General features: G+C 43.0%; 3 non-coding genes across 3 annotated transcripts; all 3 read right to left on the bottom strand.

Moving 5' to 3' along the window:
* Positions 1-4,492: 4,492 nt before the first annotated feature.
* Positions 4,493-4,608, bottom strand: LOC120059644. Its single transcript, XR_005478168.1, has one exon. It is a non-coding gene; the product is annotated as a U5 spliceosomal RNA (small nuclear RNA).
* Positions 4,609-8,894: 4,286 nt separating this feature from the next.
* LOC120059648 lies at positions 8,895-9,009 on the bottom strand. Its single transcript, XR_005478172.1, has one exon. It is a non-coding gene; the product is annotated as a U5 spliceosomal RNA (small nuclear RNA).
* Positions 9,010-13,295: 4,286 nt separating this feature from the next.
* LOC120059647 lies at positions 13,296-13,410 on the bottom strand. The gene has a single exon (XR_005478171.1). It is a non-coding gene; the product is annotated as a U5 spliceosomal RNA (small nuclear RNA).
* Between the last annotated feature and the right edge of the window lie 671 nt (positions 13,411-14,081).

Here is a 14,081-nt window from a genome sequence, read left to right as displayed (position 1 = left end):
ATTGTGTAAACATGAAATCAATTCACAATTAGAAATAATGTACTTTCTTTTTTGTAGCAGTATTTTGCATTCACTGATTTGTGTGTGTCTACTATAATTCAGGACTCTTATGCCTAACCTAAACAAGTAGGCCTTATCAGTTCAGCTTTTGTCTACAAAATAGTCATAACAGGTACTCATGTCATGTATCTTGATCCAGTGATGGGGACCAGAGCCATATATTTGTTCTAAATACATGGCCCTGATGTTGACAACTAGTGATGTGCAGTTTGCGAACGATATTTATTTATGTCGTTATTTTTTTAACTACTCTTTTTTCTGACTCGAGAGACATTATTTGTTTTTTTTGAGTGACTCGTTAATTTTAGTCCTTCATTTGACTTTCTTCTTCTTCCTCGTCCTCTTCCCCTTCTTCTTTCTCTTCTTCTTCCACTTCTTCTACTTCTTCGGCATCATGTCATTCACACATTTTGTTTGTGAATGCCGCTAGCTACCTAAATTTGCACCAACAACTAACCCTACACTTATTTGTATAACACTCTAGTTTTTATCATGAAAAAATGCATGTAAAAACTGTCCAATTATGGAGAATGTCCTAGCTCCATATATGAAATTAAGGAAATGCGTATATGGAGCATGTCTACTCCTTATATCTAATAAAATGTCAGATATACACGCTCCTTTGTCCCATGCCCTCCTTCACACTTCTTACATCTCCAAATCTCCTTCCTATACACTGCTGCAATATGACCATAAGCTTGGCATCTGAAACACCTTAGTGGGTTCGGCACAAAAGCTCTCACTGGATAACTGACATACCATAACATGACTTTATCAGGCAAAGACTCTGCTTAAATGGACAGACACTGTCTTCTCAGTTTCACCACGCTCGCCACCATGTCTGCGTCGCACCAAACGGTTGGCGTCACAAACGCAGGGAATTTTCCATTTCAGTTGCTCCACCTCAACACTTAACGACACCCCAGTAATCACTCATTTCAAAGGCACCCTGCTCTGGAGAGCAAAGCAAGTCACAAGTCTTGTCACTAGTCATGTGACAAGAAGTGCCTGCTCCCTCTGGACTGAAGAAACACAGAAAATCCTCAGAAGTCCACTTCGAGCTACCTTCCCCAATTTAACAGTACCCAAATTATTTCCTACCCAGCCTGAGACTACATATAGATCAGCCAAAAGGCAGGGATCCACTTTGTTCAAAAATGTCGATCCCACTGTGCCCGAATCATCCTTTGCATGACCATCAGGGCGAAGCTTGGACAGAGGTCTTCACCACACCTGCCACAGCAGGAACGCAATTCATCCTCACTCTCGTCAGGTTAAATCTCTGAGCCATCAAAGCTAGCAGAATAAGGTTTGTACTCGATGCCATTCTTCCTCAACACAGGCCTAATCGCCCAACCTCACTAATGCTCTTGTGGCTGAATGGAAGCAAGTCCCTGCAGTAATGTTCCAACATCTAGTGGAAAGCCTTCCCAGAAGAGAGGAGGCTGTTATAGCAGCAAAGGGTGGACCAACTCCATTTTAATGCCCATCATTTTGGAATGAGATGTTCCACAAGCAGGTGTCCACATACATTTGGTCATGTAGTGTACAGTACATTCGGAAAGTATTCAGACCCCTTGACTTTTTCCACATTTTTGTTACGTTACAGCCTTATTCTAAGATTGATTAAATAGATTTTTCCCTCATCAATCTACACACAATACCCAATAACGACAAAGGAAAAACTAGATTTTATACATTTTTTCTATGACACTTGAAATTGAGCTCAGGTGCATCCTGTTTCCATTGATCATCCTTGAGATGTTTCTACAACTTGAATGGAGTCCACCTGTGGTAAATTATATTGATTGGACATGATTTGAAAAGGCACGCAGCTGTCTATATAAGATCCCACAGTAGACAGTGCATGTCAGAGCAAAAACCAAGCCATTAGGTCGAAGGAATTGTCCTTAGAGCTCAGAGACAGGATTGTGTTGAGGCACAGATCTGGGTAAGGGTACCAAATTGGGGGAGAAGGGACTTGGTCAGGGAGATGACCAGGAACCCAATGGTCACTCTGACAGAGCTCCAGAGTTCCTCTGTGGAGATGGGAGAGACTTCCAGAAGGAACACCATCTCTACAGCGCTCCACCAATCAGGCCTTTATGGAAGAGTGGCTAGACGGAAGCCACTCCTAAGTAAAAGGCACATGACAGCCCGCTTGGAGTTTGCCAAAAGGCACCTGAAGGACTTTCAGACCATGAGAAACAAGATCCTCTGGTCTGATGAAACCAAGATGGAAATCTTTGGCCTCAATACCATGCGTCAAGTCTGGAGGAAACCTGGCACCATCCCTACGATGAAGCATGGTGGTGGCAGCATCATGCTGTGGGGATGTTTTTCAGCGGCAGGGACTGGGAGACTAGTCAGGATCAAAGGAAAGATGAACAGAGAAAAGTAGAGAGATCCTTGTTGAAAACCTGCTCCAGAGCGTTCAGGACCTCAGACTGAGCAACAGGACAAGCACACAGCCAAGACAATGCAGGAGTGGCTTCAGGACAAGTCTCTGAATGTCCTTGAGTCGCACAGCCAGAACCCGGACTTGAACCCCATCGAACACTGGAGAGACCTGATAATAGCTCTGCAGCGACGCTCCCCATCAAACCTGACAGAGCTTGAGAGGATCTGCAGAGAAGAATGGGAGAAACACCCCAAATACAGGTTTGCCAAACTTGTAGCGTCATACCCAAGAAGAATTGAGGCTGTAATCACTACCAAAGGTTCTTCAACAAAGTACTGAGTAAAGGGTCTGAATACTTATGTAAATGTGATATTACGTTTTTTTTTTGTATACATTTGCAAAAATGTCAAAAAACTGTTTTTGCTTTGTCATTATTGGGTATTGTGTGTAGATTGACGAGGAAAAAAATATTTGATCAATTTTAGAATAACGCTGCATTGTAACAAAACTTTGAAAAAGTTAAGGGTCTGAATACTTTCCGAATGCACTGTAAATTTGTACTCCTTGTCCTAAATTAAAATGTTGAATAAGTAAATAGACTCTCAATATCTGCTGTAGTGTTGTCGATAGTGTTTCCCCAATTGATTATTGTTTGTTTACTCTTCTTCTTAGACGTAAAACCATGGACTGGCTATACGTTGATATGTTGCTGTGTCAATCATGGATAACAATGATGTAATTTTAACTCACACTGGAAGAAACATAATGCATGAATCATTTCAAAATCCTAAATGAGATTCCATTGATATCAGTGTGTTAAAAACAACACCGTTGGTTTGACCTGCTAGTTACTGCAGGCTGCAATGAGTCCTATGGTGATGGCTCGTTCGCGAACGAACGGCTCTTTTTGAACGGATATTTTTGGTGAACATGCTGTTTTTCTGCAGATAAGACATAAAGTAATTATCTAAAGAGGGTGAATCGTCACTGCAGAAACAAGAGAGAGCGCCTCAATCTGGTCCAGGCAGATTTATTTTCTTCATTCTTTTGCAGGCCATCAAATAATTTGACCAGGTAAACATTTATTTGAACGTGCATTTTACTATCTGACATAATGGTAGCCTACTTTTCGGGCATAACATTGGATATTTGCATTTTTGTTCATTGTTCTAGGTCGATTTCGAAGCATTTTGAACGAAGAACCGTTTGGGAGCCAAATGGTCTGTCTGGCTCTTTTACGTGAACTGAGCCAAATGAGCCGTCTCACAGAAAAGACCCCGAATGCCCGTCACTAGAGTCATACAGCAGGATTAATACACGCTCCTCGGGGTCAGCGGCTCCAGAGACGTGCTCCGACCACTATCTGTCTTGAGCAAAGAGAATAAAAATACATGTTTATCACTGATAATTGATCGCATGGTGCAAGGATGACTGCAATTAATTGATCATTGAATGTGATGGACACAGCTTTGTAGAACCAAAACATTCACAGCCTCTGCCAACAAACTCGAGAACGAATTGTCTGGGGGGCTGTTCGCGAACGACTGTGCGCATCAATCTCACCTCAGTCAAGCAATGTATTTCGTTCAAAATCTATACCCTTAGCAGTCACAGCTAAACCTCGTTTCAAATGTATCAAAAAATAATCTTATTTGTATGCCTATCAATCAACAAATCTACATTGTTTAAAGCACACGTGTACAAGTCTCAGTCTCAAATGACAGCTCCAATAAGCCCTATTTGGTAAACGACATGTGAACGGGAGGCTCGTAAAATCATGACTCTTTCGAGTTTTCAGTGCATCGTTCGCCGGTAGGGGTCCTGCGTGCTCTGGGCATTGCTGACTAAAGTGAACGAAATATTTGTATTTTGAACAAACGAACAGAAAAGATCAGAGTAAGTACAAATATTCCAACTTCCGGTCACTAGTTAAAACTTGATTAAGCAGACTACCTGTAGCTCTCTATGGCAAAAGCCTTTACATACACCACCTCACCAAACTTCCTCAGTATTTATTTCACAACAGTAGGAAGCCCAGCCGTGAGGCCGGGCATCAAAAAATTTGTTGATACTCATAATGTTCCTCCCCACGGAAATCTTTAGTAAAAGGCGAAAGATTTATGCGATCTGAAGAGAAACCAGAGTGTACTGCAGACTAAACGAACCGGCTCTCAACATCTTCAATTCATTACAAGTCCGGGTGACGTTTTTTATAACAATATCACCCAAACTGTAAAGTCGGCAAATCACAGTTTTATTACATTGAAATGAAAAGAATACCACATTCGTAGTGGAAATATTTTGCAATATTATTATTATATTTAAACATTTAGTAGCCTATAATTCCGCACGAAATGCATGCTGGGGATTATTACAACCACTTCCTATTTCAGCCACACCCGTTGCTGACAGGTGTATAAAATTGAGCACACAGCCATGCAATCTCCATAGACAAACATTGGCAGTAGAATGGCCTTACTGAAGAGCTAAGTGACTTTCAACTTGGCACCGTCATCGGATGCCACCTTTCCAACAAGTCAGTTCATCAAATTTCTGCCCTGCTAGAGCTGCCCCAGTCAACTGTCAGTTCTGTTATTGTGAAGTGGAAACATCTAGTGGTAACAACAGGTCAGACACGAAGCGGTAGGCCACACAAGCTCACAGAACGGGACCGCCGAGTGCTGAAGCGCGTAGCTCGTAAAAATGTTCTGTCCTCGGTTGCAACACTCACTTCCGAGGTCCAAACTGCCTCTGGAAGCAACGTCAGTGCAAGAACTGTTCATCACGAGCTTCATGAAATGGGTTTCCATGACCTAGCAGCCGCACAGAAGCCTAAGATCACCATGCACAATGCCAAGCGTCGGCTGGAGTGGTGTAAAGCTCATCGCCATTGGACTCTGGAGCACTGGAAATGCATTCTCTGGAGTGATGAATCACGCTTCACCATCTGGCTGTCCAACTGACAAATCTGGGTTTGGCGGATGCCAGGAGAACTCTACCTGCCCCAATGCATAGTGCCAACTGTAAAGTTTGGTGGAGGAGGAATAATGGTCTGGGGCTGTTTTTGATGGTCCGTCCTAGGCCACTTAGTTCCAGTGATGTTCCACCTTCCAGACAATTCTGTGCTTCCAACTTTGTGGCAACAGTTTGGGGAAGGCCCTTTCCTGTTTCAGCATGACAATGCCCCTGTGCACAAAGCGAGGTCCATACAGAAATGGTGTGTCGAGATCGGTGTGGAAGAACTTGACTGGCCTTCCCAGAGCCCTGACCTCAACCCCATCAAACACCTTTGGGATGAAATGCAACACAGACTGCGAGCCAGGCCTAATCGCCCAACCTCACTAATGCTCTTGTGGCTGAATGGAAGCAAGTCCCTGCAGTAATGTTCCAACATCTAGTGGAAAGCCTTCCCAGAAGAGAGGAGGCTGTTATAGCAGCAAAGGGTGGACCAACTCCATTTTAATGCCCATCATTTTGGAATGAGATGTTCCACAAGCAGGTGTCCACATACATTTGGTCATGTAGTGTACAGTACATTCGGAAAGTATTCAGACCCCTTGACTTTTTCCACATTTTTGTTACGTTACAGCCTTATTCTAAGATTGATTAAATAGATTTTTCCCTCATCAATCTACACACAATACCCAATAACGACAAAGGAAAAACTAGATTTTATACATTTTTTCTATGACACTTGAAATTGAGCTCAGGTGCATCCTGTTTCCATTGATCATCCTTGAGATGTTTCTACAACTTGAATGGAGTCCACCTGTGGTAAATTATATTGATTGGACATGATTTGAAAAGGCACGCAGCTGTCTATATAAGATCCCACAGTAGACAGTGCATGTCAGAGCAAAAACCAAGCCATTAGGTCGAAGGAATTGTCCGTAGAGCTCAGAGACAGGATTGTGTTGAGGCACAGATCTGGGCAAGGGTACCAAATTGGGGGAGAAGGGACTTGGTCAGGGAGATGACCAGGAACCCAATGGTCACTCTGACAGAGCTCCAGAGTTCCTCTGTGGAGATGGGAGAGCCTTCCAGAAGGAACACCATCTCTACAGCACTCCACCAATCAGGCCTTTATGGAAGAGTGGCTAGACGGAAGCCACTCCTAAGTAAAAGGCACATGACAGCCCGCTTGGAGTTTGCCAAAAGGCACCTGAAGGACTTTCAGACCATGAGAAACAAGATCCTCTGGTCTGATGAAACCAAGATGGAAATCTTTGGCCTCAATGCCAAGCGTCAAGTCTGGAGGAAACCTGGCACCATCCCTACGATGAAGCATGGTGGTGGCAGCATCATGCTGTGGGGATGTTTTTCAGCGGCAGGGACTGGGAGACTAGTCAGGATCAAAGGAAAGATGAACAGAGAAAAGTAGAGAGATCCTTGTTGAAAACCTGCTCCAGAGCGTTCAGGACCTCAGACTGAGCAACAGGACAAGCACACAGCCAAGACAATGCAGGAGTGGCTTCAGGACAAGTCTCTGAATGTCCTTGAGTCGCCCAGCCAGAACCCGGACTTGAACCCCATCGAACACTGGAGAGACCTGATAATAGCTCTGCAGCGACGCTCCCCATCAAACCTGACAGAGCTTGAGAGGATCTGCAGAGAAGAATGGGAGAAACACCCCAAATACAGGTTTGCCAAACTTGTAGCGTCATACCCAAGAAGACTTGAGGCTGTAATCGCTACCAAAGGTTCTTCAACAAAGTACTGAGTAAAGGGTCTGAATACTTATGTAAATGTGATATTTACGGGGGGGGGGTTTTGTATACATTTGCAAAAATTTCTAAAAACTGTTTTTGCTTTGTCATTATTGGGTATTGTGTGTAGATTGACGAGGAAAAAAATGTTTGATCAATTTTAGAATAACGCTGCATTGTAACAAAACTTTGAAAAAGTTAAGGGTCTGAATACTTTCCGAATGCACTGTAAATTTGTACTCCTTGTCCTAAATTAAAATGAAGAAAATGGACCAGATAGACTAAGTAAATAGACTCTCAATATCTGCTGTAGTGTTGTCGATAGTGTTTCCCCAATTGATTATTGTTTGTTTACTCTTCTTCTTAGACGTAAAACCATGGACTGGCTATACGTTGATATGTTGCTGTGTCAATCATGGATAACAATGATGTAATTTTAACTCACACTGGAAGAAACATAATGCATGAATCATTTCAAAATCCTAAATGAGATTCCATTGATATCAGTGTGTTAAAAACAACACCGTTGGTTTGACCTGCTAGTTACTGCAGGCTGCAATGAGTCCTATGGTGATGGCTCGTTCGCGAACGAACGGCTCTTTTTGAACGGATATTTTTGGTGAACATGCTGTTTTTCTGCAGATAAGACATAAAGTAATTATCTAAAGAGTGTGAATCGTCACTGCAGAAACAAGAGAGAGCGCCTCAATCTGGTCCAGGCAGATTTATTTTCTTCATTCTTTTGCAGGCCATCAAATAATTTGACCAGGTAAACATTTATTTGAACGTGCATTTTACTATCTGACATAATGGTAGCCTACTTTTCGGGCATAACATTGGATATTTGCATTTTTGTTCATTGTTCTAGGTCGATTTCGAAGCATTTTGAACGAAGAACCGTTTGGGAGCCAAATGGTCTGTCTGGCTCTTTTACGTGAACTGAGCCAAATGAGCCGTCTCACAGAAAAGACCCCGAATGCCCGTCACTAGAGTCATACAGCAGGATTAATACACGCTCCTCGGGGTCAGCGGCTCCAGAGACGTGCTCCGACCACTATCTGTCTTGAGCAAAGAGAATAAAAATACATGTTTATCACTGATAATTGATCGCATGGTGCAAGGATGACTGCAATTAATTGATCATTGAATGTGATGGACACAGCTTTGTAGAACCAAAACATTCACAGCCTCTGCCAACAAACTCGAGAACGAATTGTCTGGGGGGCTGTTCGCGAACGACTGTGCGCATCAATCTCACCTCAGTCAAGCAATGTATTTCGTTCAAAATCTATACCCTTAGCAGTCACAGCTAAACCTCGTTTCAAATGTATCAAAAAATAATCTTATTTGTATGCCTATCAATCAACAAATCTACATTGTTTAAAGCACACGTGTACAAGTCTCAGTCTCAAATGACAGCTCCAATAAGCCCTATTTGGTAAACGACATGTGAACGGGAGGCTCGTAAAATCATGACTCTTTCGAGTTTTCAGTGCATCGTTCGCCGGTAGGGGTCCTGCGTGCTCTGGGCATTGCTGACTAAAGTGAACGAAATATTTGTATTTTGAACAAACGAACAGAAAAGATCAGAGTAAATACAAATATTCCAACTTCCGGTCACTAGTTAAAACTTGATTAAGCAGACTACCTGTAGCTCTCTATGGCAAAAGCCTTTACATACACCACCTCACCAAACTTCCTCAGTATTTACTTCACAACAGTAGGAAGCCCAGCCGTGAGGCCGGGTATCAAAAAATTTGTTGATACTCATAATGTTCCTCCCCACGGAAATCTTTAGTAAAAGGCGAAAGATTTATGCGATCTGAAGAGAAACCAGAGTGTACTGTAGACTAAGCGAACAGGCTCTCAACATCTTCAATTCATTACAAGTCCCGGTAACGGTTTTTATAACAATATCACCCAAACTGTAAAGTCGGCAAATCACAGTTTTATTACATTGAAATGAAAAGAATACCACATTCGTAGTGGAAATATTTTGCAATATTATTATTATATTTAAACATTTAGTAGCCTATAATTCCGCACGAAATGCATGCTGGGGATTATTACAACCACTTCCTATTTCAGCCACACCCGTTGCTGACAGGTGTATAAAATTGAGCACACAGCCATGCAATCTCCATAGACAAACATTGGCAGTAGAATGGCCTTACTGAAGAGCTAAGTGACTTTCAACTTGGCACCGTCATCGGATGCCACCTTTCCAACAAGTCAGTTCATCAAATTTCTGCCCTGCTAGAGCTGCCCCAGTCAACTGTCAGTTCTGTTATTGTGAAGTGGAAACATCTAGTGGTAACAACAGGTCAGACACGAAGCGGTAGGCCACACAAGCTCACAGAACGGGACCGCCGAGTGCTGAAGCGCGTAGCTCGTAAAAATGTTCTGTCCTCGGTTGCAACACTCACTTCCGAGGTCCAAACTGCCTCTGGAAGCAACGTCAGTGCAAGAACTGTTCATCACGAGCTTCATGAAATGGGTTTCCATGACCTAGCAGCCGCACAGAAGCCTAAGATCACCATGCACAATGCCAAGCGTCGCCTGGAGTGGTGTAAAGCTCATCGCCATTGGACTCTGGAGCACTGGAAATGCATTCTCTGGAGTGATGAATCACGCTTCACCATCTGGCTGTCCAACTGACAAATCTGGGTATGGCGGATGCCAGGAGAACTCTACCTGCCCCAATGCATAGTGCCAACTGTAAAGTTTGGTGGAGGAGGAATAATGGTCTGGGGCTGTTTTTGATGGTCCGTCCTAGGCCACTTAGTTCCAGTGATGTTCCACCTTCCAGACAATTCTGTGCTTCCAACTTTGTGGCAACAGTTTGGGGAAGGCCCTTTCCTGTTTCAGCATGACAATGCCCCCGTGCACAAAGCGAGGTCCATACAGAAATGGTGTGTCGAGATCGGTGTGGAAGAACTTGACTGGCCTTCCCAGAGCCCTGACCTCAACCCCATCAAACACCTTTGGGATGAAATGCAACACAGACTGCGAGCCAGGCCTAATCGCCCAACCTCACTAATGCTCTTGTGGCTGAATGGAAGCAAGTCCCTGCAGTAATGTTCCAACATCTAGTGGAAAGCCTTCCCAGAAGAGAGGAGGCTGTTATAGCAGCAAAGGGTGGACCAACTCCATTTTAATGCCCATCATTTTGGAATGAGATGTTCCACAAGCAGGTGTCCACATACATTTGGTCATGTAGTGTACAGTACATTCGGAAAGTATTCAGACCCCTTGACTTTTTCCACATTTTTGTTACGTTACAGCCTTATTCTAAGATTGATTAAATAGATTTTTCCCTCATCAATCTACACACAATACCCAATAACGACAAAGGAAAAACTAGATTTTATACATTTTTTCTATGACACTTGAAATTGAGCTCAGGTGCATCCTGTTTCCATTGATCATCCTTGAGATGTTTCTACAACTTGAATGGAGTCCACCTGTGGTAAATTATATTGATTGGACATGATTTGAAAAGGCACGCAGCTGTCTATATAAGATCCCACAGTAGACAGTGCATGTCAGAGCAAAAACCAAGCCATTAGGTCGAAGGAATTGTCTGTAGAGCTCAGAGACAGGATTGTGTTGAGGCACAGATCTGGGCAAGGGTACCAAATTGGGGGAGAAGGGACTTGGTCAGGGAGATGACCAGGAACCCAATGGTCACTCTGACAGAGCTCCAGAGTTCCTCTGTGGAGATGGGAGAGCCTTCCAGAAGGAACACCATCTCTACAGCACTCCACCAATCAGGCCTTTATGGAAGAGTGGCTAGACGGAAGCCACTCCTAAGTAAAAGGCACATGACAGCCCGCTTGGAGTTTGCCAAAAGGCACCTGAAGGACTTTCAGACCATGAGAAACAAGATCCTCTGGTCTGATGAAACCAAGATGGAAATCTTTGGCCTCAATGCCAAGCGTCAAGTCTGGAGGAAACCTGGCACCATCCCTACGATGAAGCATGGTGGTGGCAGCATCATGCTGTGGGGATGTTTTTCAGCGGCAGGGACTGGGAGACTAGTCAGGATCAAAGGAAAGATGAACAGAGAAAAGTAGAGAGATCCTTGTTGAAAACCTGCTCCAGAGCGTTCAGGACCTCAGACTGAGCAACAGGACAAGCACACAGCCAAGACAATGCAGGAGTGGCTTCAGGACAAGTCTCTGAATGTCCTTGAGTCGCCCAGCCAGAACCCGGACTTGAACCCCATCGAACACTGGAGAGACCTGATAATAGCTCTGCAGCGACGCTCCCCATCAAACCTGACAGAGCTTGAGAGGATCTGCAGAGAAGAATGGGAGAAACACCCCAAATACAGGTTTGCCAAACTTGTAGCGTCATACCCAAGAAGACTTGAGGCTGTAATCGCTACCAAAGGTTCTTCAACAAAGTACTGAGTAAAGGGTCTGAATACTTATGTAAATGTGATATTTACGGGGGGGGTTTTTTGTATACATTTGCAAAAATTTCTAAAAACTGTTTTTGCTTTGTCATTATTGGGTATTGTGTGTAGATTGACGAGGAAAAAAATGTTTGATCAATTTTAGAATAACGCTGCATTGTAACAAAACTTTGAAAAAGTTAAGGGTCTGAATACTTTCCGAATGCACTGTAAATTTGTACTCCTTGTCCTAAATTAAAATGAAGAAAATGGACCAGATAGACTAAGTAAATAGACTCTCAATATCTGCTGTAGTGTTGTCGATAGTGTTTCCCCAATTGATTATTGTTTGTTTACTCTTCTTCTTAGACGTAAAACCATGGACTGGCTATACGTTGATATGTTGCTGTGTCAATCATGGATAACAATGATGTAATTTTAACTCACACTGGAAGAAACATAATGCATGAATCATTTCAAAATCCTAAATGAGATTCCATTGATATCAGTGTGTTAAAAACAACACCGTTGGTTTGACCTGCTAGTTACTGCAGGCTGCAATGAGTCCTATGGTGATGGCTCGTTCGCGAACGAACGGCTCTTTTTGAACGGATATTTTTGGTGAACATGCTGTTTTTCTGCAGATAAGACATAAAGTAATTATCTAAAGAGGGTGAATCGTCACTGCAGAAACAAGAGAGAGCGCCTCAATCTGGTCCAGGCAGATTTATTTTCTTCATTCTTTTGCAGGCCATCAAATAATTTGACCAGGTAAACATTTATTTGAACGTGCATTTTACTATCTGACATAATGGTAGCCTACTTTTCGGGCATAACATTGGATATTTGCATTTTTGTTCATTGTTCTAGGTCGATTTCGAAGCATTTTGAACGAAGAACCGTTTGGGAGCCAAATGGTCTGTCTGGCTCTTTTACGTGAACTGAGCCAAATGAGCCGTCTCACAGAAAAGACCCCGAATGCCCGTCACTAGAGTCATACAGCAGGATTAATACACGCTCCTCGGGGTCAGCGGCTCCAGAGACGTGCTCCGACCACTATCTGTCTTGAGCAAAGAGAATAAAAATACATGTTTATCACTGATAATTGATCGCATGGTGCAAGGATGACTGCAATTAATTGATCATTGAATGTGATGGACACAGCTTTGTAGAACCAAAACATTCACAGCCTCTGCCAACAAACTCGAGAACGAATTGTCTGGGGGGCTGTTCGCGAACGACTGTGCGCATCAATCTCACCTCAGTCAAGCAATGTATTTCGTTCAAAATCTATACCCTTAGCAGTCACAGCTAAACCTCGTTTCAAATGTATCAAAAAATAATCTTATTTGTATGCCTATCAATCAACAAATCTACATTGTTTAAAGCACACGTGTACAAGTCTCAGTCTCAAATGACAGCTCCAATAAGCCCTATTTGGTAAACGACATGTGAACGGGAGGCTCGTAAAATCATGACTCTTTCGAGTTTTCAGTGCATCGTTCGCCGGTAGGGGTCCTGCGTGCTCTGGGCATTGCTGACTAAAGTGAACGAAATATTTGTATTTTGAACAAACGAACAGAAAAGATCAGAGTAAATACAAATATTCCAACTTCCGGTCACTAGTTAAAACTTGATTAAGCAGACTACCTGTAGCTCTCTATGGCAAAAGCCTTTACATACACCACCTCACCAAACTTCCTCAGTATTTACTTCACAACAGTAGGAAGCCCAGCCGTGAGGCCGGGTATCAAAAAATTTGTTGATACTCATAATGTTCCTCCCCACGGAAATCTTTAGTAAAAGGCGAAAGATTTATGCGATCTGAAGAGAAACCAGAGTGTACTGTAGACTAAGCGAACAGGCTCTCAACATCTTCAATTCATTACAAGTCCCGGTAACGGTTTTTATAACAATATCACCCAAACTGTAAAGTCGGCAAATCACAGTTTTATTACATTGAAATGAAAAGAATACCACATTCGTAGTGGAAATATTTTGCAATATTATTATTATATTTAAACATTTAGTAGCCTATAATTCCGCACGAAATGCATGCTGGGGATTATTACAACCACTTCCTATTTCAGCCACACCCGTTGCTGACAGGTGTATAAAATTGAGCACACAGCCATGCAATCTCCATAGACAAACATTGGCAGTAGAATGGCCTTACTGAAGAGCTAAGTGACTTTCAACTTGGCACCGTCATCGGATGCCACCTTTCCAACAAGTCAGTTCATCAAATTTCTGCCCTGCTAGAGCTGCCCCAGTCAACTGTCAGTTCTGTTATTGTGAAGTGGAAACATCTAGTGGTAACAACAGGTCAGACACGAAGCGGTAGGCCACACAAGCTCACAGAACGGGACCGCCGAGTGCTGAAGCGCGTAGCTCGTAAAAATGTTCTGTCCTCGGTTGCAACACTCACTTCCGAGGTCCAAACTGCCTCTGGAAGCAACGTCAGTGCAAGAACTGTTCATCACGAGCTTCATGAAATGGGTTTCCATGACCTAGC

Source organism: Salvelinus namaycush, chromosome 14 (assembly GCF_016432855.1).
Source record: "Salvelinus namaycush isolate Seneca chromosome 14, SaNama_1.0, whole genome shotgun sequence".
NCBI lineage: Eukaryota > Metazoa > Chordata > Actinopteri > Salmoniformes > Salmonidae > Salvelinus > Salvelinus namaycush.
Note: the sequence above shows the minus strand (reverse complement) of the source record. Positions and strands in the feature narration are given on the sequence as shown.